Source organism: Orycteropus afer, unplaced genomic scaffold, assembly GCF_000298275.1.
Source record: "Orycteropus afer afer isolate SDZICR_OR568_19922 unplaced genomic scaffold, OryAfe1.0 scaffold00027, whole genome shotgun sequence".
NCBI classification, from domain to species: domain Eukaryota; kingdom Metazoa; phylum Chordata; class Mammalia; order Tubulidentata; family Orycteropodidae; genus Orycteropus; species Orycteropus afer.
Genome location: NW_006921614.1, coordinates 15,844,190 through 15,854,340, shown reverse-complemented (window position 1 = coordinate 15,854,340; position 10,151 = coordinate 15,844,190).

Genomic DNA, 10,151 nt, shown 5'->3' with positions numbered 1-10,151 from the left:
TGCATTGTGGTAAACTGTGGTCAATGTCATGAGACAAAGTATATGTAAACTGCTATATGGAAAGTGAATTTGCTGTGTAAATCTTCACCCAAATCACAATAATAAAAAAATAAATTAAAAAAAAAAAAAGAGATTTGTCCTCAATCTCTAATTTGGTGTTCCATCAATCCAGTTCTATCTATTCCTTTGTCCTTTAGCTATGTTATCTATTTCTGAAATCTTAGTATTAATCTTCTAGAATTCTATTTACTATTTTTGTATTGTTTCTAATTTTCTATTTGCTTTGTCAATTTGTTCCTGTATTTTTAAAAATTTCTTCTAGAGTTTTGTCTGTATTTTCCTTGATTATCTCTATGATTTCATTGAATTTTCTCTCAATTCATTGAAGGTTCCTAAATATAATAATTATTATTTTTAAAAATTATTTATCAAAAGTTCCACTAGTATTTCTTCCTCCAGAAGATTTTCTATCCCTGTATTTGGGTCACTTGTTTGAGTTACCTTGTCCTGTTTATGTGTGATTTGAAGTTGTCTATTGTCTCAAATATTTTATAATGTCAATTTATTAATTGTATGTTAGTTTTCTGCACCCTGATTTTTTAATTTGTTTTGTTATAATACATCTGGGCAACTGGGCAGGCATGTTACTCTGATTGCTAGTTTGGCAGTGCTGGGGCCCCTACTACCAGTTTCCAGGTGGATTTGGTAGCTGATGGGAGTGTGGGTATGAGTCTCTGATCACTGATCATACATATCAACTGAGGGCAAGCTGGCAGATGTTGATGGTTGTCTATCATTGATCCAGTTATGCTGGAGCAGGTCATAAGACTCACCCAGTGGGTGGCACAACAAGTGTGTTGAGAATAGCTGGGTAGAGTCACTGGATCCCACTGCCAGGGAAAGATAGAAAGGGGAAAAAAAGTTGGAGGAGAGGAAAAGAAAAAAAATAATAAATTAAAAAGGGATGGGGAGAGGGAAGACCTAAGAAGAAAGAAAAAGGAGAGAAACAAAAGCAAAACCAAGAAAAACAAAATGTGGCACAGTACTGACATAAGTACTAGCTGACTAATACAACTGCAGAGGAAATGTGGCACTCACTCCATGAGAGCACACACCACCAAATGTGGAGTGTCAGGCATGGTGCTACTGAACACAGAGGTGGGGGGGGGGGCATGGCAGTCACTCCAATGGATCAGAAGAAAGAAGAGGAAAAGATGAGGGAAGAGAAAGAAAACAAAACAAAAGAGAAAATGAAGGCAGTAGAGGGAGGAACAGGGTAGGGGGTACTGACATAGTGTTAATTGCTTAAAACAGCTGCCAACAGAGAAGGAAAGACTTCTTCTAGAGCTGGTGCTCTGAATTTGGACTTCTAGTCTCCTAAACTATGAGAGAACAAATTTCTGCTTGTTAAAGCCATTTACTTATAGTGTTTCTGTTACAGCAGCACTAGACAACTAAGACAATAATCTTTCTTTTTTTTAAAAAAAAAAATAAAAACACATTTGTGTGTGTGTGTGTGTGTGCTGTGGTACAAATTTACAGAGCAGAATTTATTTTACATTCAATATTTTGTCTACATTTGGTTTCACTCTCCAATTACCATCCACAACCCTAACTCATTCTCCTCCTCTCCCTTCCAGTAAACCCCACACACACACCCTGTACCCTTCTTAGTTATGCACTCCTCTCTGTCCAGCTTTTCCTCCATGTGAATGTTGCCCCTCTAGTGCCCCATAGCCGATTGCTCCAAGGGATGTATCTCTGTAGAGTATGTGGGTATATCGCTCTGGGTTGAGGATTCTGCATGTAGGTCTTATTTACTGTTGGGCTGAGAGCCAGCCCTTGGGAGTGAGTTTTATCCCAGGCCCAAAGTGCACCCCAGAGCCATAATCTTTGGGGTCCCACCAGACACCATCTGACCAGTAATTCTGGTCCTTATTAAGACAATAATCTTTACAGAAGCAGATCACCAGGTCTTTCTCCTGCAGAGTAGGTGGATGGATTTCAACCACCAACCTTTCAATTACCTCAGAGCACCTAACTACTGTGCCACCAGAGCTCCTTCATTGCATTGAAACCAGAACCAAAATCACTGCCGTCAAGTCGGATCCAACTCACAGCAACTCTCCTTAGGTTTCCGAGGCACTATCACTACAGAAGTAGATAGCCCAATCTTCCTTCTGAGGAGTGGCTTGTGGGTTTGAACCACCAGCCTTCTGGTCAGCAATCAAATGCCTTAGGCACTACACTACCAGAGTTCCTTTTATTGCATTAGAGAAATGCAAATTAAAATCACAGTAAGTACCACTACATATCTACTGGAATGCTAATTAGAAAGACTGATCATATTAAATGTTGGTGAGGACATCTATTTTCTTCCAGTATAGATGAATATATTTTATATAAATGGAACCATATGTGTGTACATTTTTATGTCTGGCTTCTTTCATTCAGTATAATTATTTTGAATTTCAAAGCTTACTGAAACTCTCATACACTACTGACCAAAAAAAAAAAAAAAAAAACCTCACTGCTGTTGAGTGGGATCCGACTCATAGCAAGCCCTCCTTGGGTTTCCAAGGTGGTATGTAATAGTTGGAGTTGTGTGTCAACTTGGCTAGACCACAATTCTGTGTGGTTTAAGCAGTTGTGATGTGGGTTATTCCCATGATGGGATCAGATGTATATGTTTTGAGCAGCCAATCCATTGAAAGGGAGTTTCCCAAGGGGTGTGGCCTGCTTCCAATATATTTATGGACATCCTGGGAAAATGAGACACTGTTCTGTGGATTGGGATCCTGTTGTGCTGCCTACAACTGTCCATGAGAGAACAATCCACCATTCAGCCTGGTGATCTTGGATTCATCATTCATTGGAGTCAACAGCCAGTGTACTGCCTGCCAACCTTGAGCTCATCTGCCCCCGCAGCTGTGTGAGTCAGGAAAAGCTTCCAGCTTGATGTTTGATCCAAAAACTTGGGACTTGCCAGCTTCTTTAAGTTTGTGAGCTATTTTCCTAAGATAATTATCTCTCTCTCTCTCTCTCTCTCTCAGCTTTACTGGTTTTTCTTCTCTAGAGAACCCAGCCTAACACACGGTATCACTATGGAATAGATTGCCCAACCTTCCTTCTGAGGAGTGGCTGGTCGGTTTGAACCACTAGTCTTCTGGTTAGCAGTCAAATGACTTAGGCACTATGCCGCCAGGACTCAATCATTTTAGAAAACAGTTTGCCAGGTAATTTAAAATTCAAACACATACCTATCATGTGATCCAGACATTCTACTGCTAGATTTCTACCCAAAATAAATTAAAGCATATGTCCACATAAAGACTTGTATATAAAACTTCATAAGAGCTTTATTTGTTATAGCCCCAAACTGGAAGCCACTTACACCCTAAATGTCCATAAACAGGTAGGTAGATAAACAAACTGTTGTTTATTCACATACTAGAATAGTAATACTCAATTTAAAAAATGTATAAAGATTAAAGTATTGATGCACACAACAACATGGATGCAATTAAAAATAATTACACTGAATGAAAGAAGCCAGACATAAAAGTATACACAGTATGTGCTTCTATTTATAGAAAATACTCATCTATAATGGGAGAAAATAGATCAGTGGTTGCTTGGTGTAGGGAGGGGGGATACCATGATTGTGGAAGGGTGAGAAGGAAACATTACAAAGGGGAACAAGGAAACTTTTTGGGGTGATGGATATATTCACTATCTTGATTGTGATAATGGTTTCACAGGCATAAACATATGTCAAAAATTAACAAATTATACATTTTTTTACTTCAATCAAGAAAATAGGATAAAATCATAGTAAAGTAAAATACAAAAATATGAACCATACAGTCCTGTACACTAGCGAAATATAACTCAAAACTTAACTCTCACCTTTCTAGAAGAAAAAGCAAAGATGAAAGCATAATTATCAATTAATCAAATATTCTAGACTTATAAGATAAAACTTGTCTGGTGCTTCAAGGTGCCACTTTTCTGGGGTTCTGAGGCAGCCCTGGGAGACTCTCCCCTCAGACCCTTAGGTGGAGGATGCAGTATCAGGGGATATTCTTAGTAACCTGCTGGTATTCACATACTGCACTTCTCTTTCTTGCAGCATCTCAAACTACAATGTGTGAGCTATCCTGCAATCCAGCACCTAGGTGCCTTTAAGAAGTCTGGACAACATAATAGAGGTATGTCCTTTGGTGGCTGGCCTCCTCCAACCCAGCTTCTGAGCAGAAGTGGATAGCAGAGTTCAAGAATCTGGCAAGAATATATAATTGCCAAAAAAGTAGCTACAGTTTTCAGAGTGGCAAAGCTGACTCTCTCTGTGCTATCATTTTTCTGGTTTGGATTTATTTCATTGATAGGTCTTTACAGGAACAAACATTCCCCTAAGCAGGGCCAGCTTCATGAGTTTTTGACCAGGGCAGCTGCACAAGGCTCACACTTAGTTTAATGCTCTTCTGTCATCATCTTGAAATTCTTTAAAGTTTTTGAACAAGGGTACTGCATTTTTGTTTTGCACTGGGCCTCACAAATTGTGTAGCTAGTCCTGCCCCAAAATGTGCTCTACAGAATAATTATTTAATTCTTATTGATTAGTACTGCAAAAAGGAAATGATTTGGGAATTTTTGAGATAAAGTTAAATACCTTCCTTTTCTGTTGGACAATTGTGGCAACAGTTCAGATCAGAAACTAATTTTTAATCTTCTTACTGCTCAAACCCACCAGCCACTCATTGGAAGGAAGGTTGGGCAATCTACTTCTGTAATCATGCTGCCTTGGCAACCCAAGGAGGGGTCACTATGAGTCGGGGCTGACTTGACGGCACATAACAACAACAACAACTGCTCGTAGAAAAATTCTACTCATTATCATACAGATTTATCATAACTATGAATTAGACTATGTCGTGTAAAATAATGGTTTTCAAACTTTAAAACATTTACAAATCACTTGGGGACATGTTAAATCATAAATTTGCATCTCTCAAATGGTTCCAATGCTGGTGGCCTGAGCATCATACAGATACAGAGCTCTCAATACACATTCACACAGGTCAGGTTTTCAGGGGCATGATTGGCTCAGGCTGTCTGATTTTTATGTTGGTCCCATAACTTAGTTACTGTGGAGTCTGAGGGAAAGTTGATCTCTCTCAGCCTCAAATTTTTGAAGGCACTCTGGAAATAAATAAATTTTCCTAAAATTGTTGCAAACATAAAGCAAGAAATTTTGCATTTAACAACCATATGTGAAGACAAGGTAGACACATTATCTCACTTTAGAGGTGAGGAACCTAAAGTTTAGAGAAGTTCAATAATCTGTCCAACATTACAAAGGTGAGACATAAGTGGTGATGGAACTCTCAACTTTTGATTCTGAACCCCTTGTTTGTTTGTTTGACATTTTTGTGTGTTTTGGGTGAAATATTACAAAGCAGATTCATTTTACATGCAACAGTTTATACACATTTTGTTTTGTGATACAGGTTACATTCCCCACAGTGTAACAGCTCTCCTCCCACTTCCTCCCTGTGGTTACTCTTTTCCTGTGTCCTTCTTGCCTATGCATTCCTGCCTCTCTACCTTTCACCCTGTGCAAATCTGCGCTTCTTTTCTCCTGTGGTTGATTGTTCTAAGGGGTTCATCTCCTGGCATAGATATTCAGCTGGTAGGCCTGTCTATTGTTTGGCTGAGAGTTAAGTCATGGGAGTGAGTTCAATTCCAGTTCCAAAGGGTGACTTGGGGCCATAGTTTGAACATCTTGTTTTTAACCTGTTCATTCAAATATTTCGAGGCTCTTGTCTTTACACCATGCTAACTTACAAAGAGGTTTGCTTTACAAAGAAGTTTTGTTACTCTTCTTTATTGGATCTTTTTTCTCCTTTTGAAAACAGTGTTATTATTTTTATCAAAATGATAAATGTTCATTTTGTAAGATATTTAAGCAGTACAGAAAAGTACAAAAAAGTAAGTAAAATTTTACCATCCCAGATTTGACCTCTGTTAACATTTTAATGATTATCTCTAGTCATCTCTTTTTGACCTAAGTATAACCCATTTGGGAGGAGAAAATAGAGACAGGTTCCCTGGTCAAATAATTCTGAGAACTTCTGCACACTATACCCCTTCCTGGAGGCTGCAGATAACATTAGCATTTGAAAGGCTCATAAAACTGTTACAGCAGAAAATTTTGACATTACCAGCAGTGCTACAATAAATATCCTTAACTATATGTATTTCTTCAATTGTGTTATTGTGGTATAGTGAATTACTTAGTATGGCTCTTCTAGCCATGATCTTTGTGACTCCCACCAGATTACTGGGCAGAACTATGCAAATGTAGGGTACTTGTGGCCTACAAAGGGGATTAGCTTGTTAGTAATGTAAATAAGGTACATGGCACACTTATGGGGATGGGACCATGTAAATAAAGTCTATGGAACACTAATATGGGGATTGGTCAATTTTGGTATTCTGCTAGGCTTAAGGAAGATGGGGCAATCTATTTCCGTAGTGTTACTGCCTTGGAAACCCAAGGAAGGGTCACTATGAGTCGGGTCTGACTAGACGGCACATAACAACAGAAGCAGAAAGGGAGATCTCACTGCCATCAAGAGAAAAGCCAGAAGTGGAGTGAGTGGACCTTGACCCAACATCCCTGCGCTGGACTTCCTTGGCAGAAAGACTGTAGAGAGACAGCAGCAGTGGAAGCATAAGGCACAAGACAATGTAGTGGGCTTGCCAGCCCACAGAGCAAGAAAGCTGAGTGCATTTGGACAGGTCGCTTGCTAACAGTGAGGACAGGCAGGGAGTTGGGCTAGCCAGGCACCTGACTCAAAACACAATGCAACCACTGCCGTGGAGTCATATCCAACTCATAGCAACCCCTTCGTGGGTTTCCGAGGCAGTATCACTACAGAAGTAGATGGCCCACCTTCCTTCCGAGGAGTGGCTGGTGGGTTTGAACCGCCAGCCTTCTGGTTAGCAGCCAAATGCCTTAGGCACTACGCTGCAGACTCAATGCTCTTGAAATGTAAGCCTACGTGCAAACCACCACATAATTCTGGCTGCTGGCATCAGAGGATTGATTAGTTGGCAAGCCAGGTGCTTGTATGAGATAAAGGCCACAAATTAAAGGGCTTTAAGCTTGACTAGTTAAAAAATTCTGATAAACCTCCTGATTGTTTTTTTAAGTTTCTCATTAGGCACCCACCAGGTGCAGAGCATACACAGTAAAGGTGAACATGACCAACAAAGTGACCTTCCACTAGGCACAGGCAAGAAGAAGAATCTCTGTCACTGGAGCTCAAACAGGTCCAGAGACATCACATATGCATAACTTAAACCTCAGAACCCCACCATTTCATGAATAAAGATGATGCCTCTTTTCTGCCAAAGACCCTTTATAAACCTTAGGAATCCCTTTGTTTGGGGAGACACTGGAGGTAGCATAGGCCAAAGACCTTCTCCCTCACAAGCCCCTCTCCTCTCTTTCTCTTTAATGAACTTCAATTCATGTGGACATTTAGCCTCTCTTGTTCAATTCTTTGTCAGTAGAAAGCAAGGACCTCTGCGCAGGGTCTCAGCACCCCAGTAACAGTATTGTGACCACGAAGGAACTCTAAAGTGCCCTGAGTTTAAAAGGAAGTCTGCAAAACCCAGTAGGATGGGCAAGCAGCTGCCAGGACTCAGTTTGTTCTGTGCCCCTCCCTCCTTGTGAATAGACTCCTCATCTTGAACCCTTCAAATTAAGTCCCCTCATGAACCAAACTTTTCTTTCTACTTCTTTTTTTTTTCTTCTTTTTCCTGCATCAAAGAGAGATGGTGTTCCTGGTCTGAACTGTGAGGCTGCCAGGTTTATTTCTATCCTCCACTGAGATGATTCCTTGTTGAGGGATTCAAGTCCCCACGAAACAAGGTGGAAAAGTTTTTTCTTTCTTTTCTCTGGGTCTTTCTGGTGATTATTGAGCAGAGGTAATAGATACCTCCCAACTCAGGCAGGTTGAAAAAGCTGCTCAGCCAGACTTGATCACTCCAGAGATCACTGTGAACAGGCTGCCCTTGACTCAAAGGGTGGGCAATCTCCACTGAGACTATTTTTCAAGATTGTGGGAAGAACCCCTTCTTGAGGTGTTCAAATTCCCAACAAACAAGAGGGAAAAGACCCAAGCTTTCACTTTAATTCTCTTCTTTGGCTTTGGTGCCATCTAGGGACCTTTCTTTTCTTTTCTTTTTTTTTTTCCTCTGAGCATTTTCCATCCTTTCTTTTTTTCCTCTCTCTTTGAATTTAAAATCCCTCCCCCCCTTTTTTTTCTCTCTCATTTCTTCCCTTGAAAAACTGGATACCTATTGGGTGAGTGCCTTCCTAACCCCCTCATCATTTCCACCATCTTTGTCTCCATCTTTGGGGGCAATCTCAGTGCCAGTACTTTTTCCTAGTCTTGTTTTGTAATTGTCAACCTATAATTTCTCCTTGCTGTATCTGTGAGCCATGGATCCAGAATACCTGGGCTCAGAGTCTCTCTGACCCCTCCCAGGAGTTTTTCTTGTCCTTCTTCTGTCTTGTTAAACATTTGTGTTTTTGTTACTCAGTTTCATATTTTGAAAGGTTCCCTGTAAGTCAGACCTGAACTCGATGTAAATTAAAAAGCAAAAAAACTAAACTCACTGCTAACTATTTCAATTCATAGAGACCCCTCCTTGGGTTTCTGAAGAAGTATCTCTGTGGAAGTAGATTGCCCAATCGTCCTTCCAAGGAGTGGCTGATGCAAGTTAGGATTGGTAAAAGACATTCTTATTGCCCAGAGGTTTCTGGCAACCCTTCCCCCATGCTATTACTTTGCTTCCAATTCCTAAAGTTTGACTACACAGTCTTACATTTTCCCTCTTGGTCTCAGTCTTTGGGAAAATTCTTTTGTAATTACCTCTCTAGAGTTTCCCTTGCCTCCTGCTCTGTGACTTGCCCATCTTGCTGTTTTTGTGAGAATTCAGGATGACCATCTTGGTGCTCTCTCTATGAGAGGGTGAAGGGGAAACTTCCTTTTCTTTTGTTTCCTAATTGGATAACTTTGTCAGTGCCATCACAGCACTGGGATTCAGAGTTTAGAGGTATCTTTGGTAGCATAGTGCCTAAGGCATTTGACTGCTAACCAGAAGGGTGGTGGTTCAAACCCACCAGCCATTCCTTGGAAGGAAGATGGGGCAATCTACTGCCATAGTGATAGTGCTTCAGAAACCCAAGGAGGGGTCACTGTGAGTCAGATCCGACTCCATGGCAGCTAGTTTGGTTTCTGGTTTTGGGAAACTAGACCCAGTTTTCAGTTGCATTTTCTTGGCTAAATCAGCTTAGAGCACTGTTTGGTGGCTGGTCATGCCTGCCAGGGCAGGGGAGAACATGTGGGGTCCTCCCAGAAGTTTTCTCCAAAGAGCCTTCGACCTGTGACCTGGTGGACTTGGCCCGGATCCTACACACCTCCTTGAGAGGGAGTGAAGGAACCTTCTTTCAGAAAGATAAACTACCTTGGACTTACGGAAAGGACTGTGATAATTTGAACATGGATCCTACTAGATTGAATCCAAATTTCCAGAACTCTGGTATAGAAGGTGACAGGTTCACAGATTATATTGCAACTGATCCAGGATCTCAGGAAATAAAATTTAATTGCACAGGACTACATGAACTGAAAAATTACCATGAGATCTATATAGAAATATTAATGATGTTTTAATATTCTATTTTTGTGGTCTAAGAAACCATTGATTCCTCCTTTTTCCTAAATTCTCTAATAGGTTTATTGTTTTCACTTGCAGCTTTTGTCTGGTTCTTTTATGCCATTCCTAGGTGTTTTTATATATATTTAATCAATTAACCAACAGCAAAAATGAGAAATATGAGAGGAATATAAAATTAAGAACCAGAAAAGAACCTTAAAGGAGATGAGAAAATTCTTAATCAACGTAGTGCTGTTAGCTACTGAAATTGCTGGTTCTTGCATTAAAAGTAATAATATAGGGAGAGATCCAGCAAGATGGTGGATTAGGCAGAAAGACTGCACAGACCCTCTTCAACAAAGAAAAGGGAAACCAATTAACACAGACACAGAAGATAATCCTGGACCTCTGAGCCT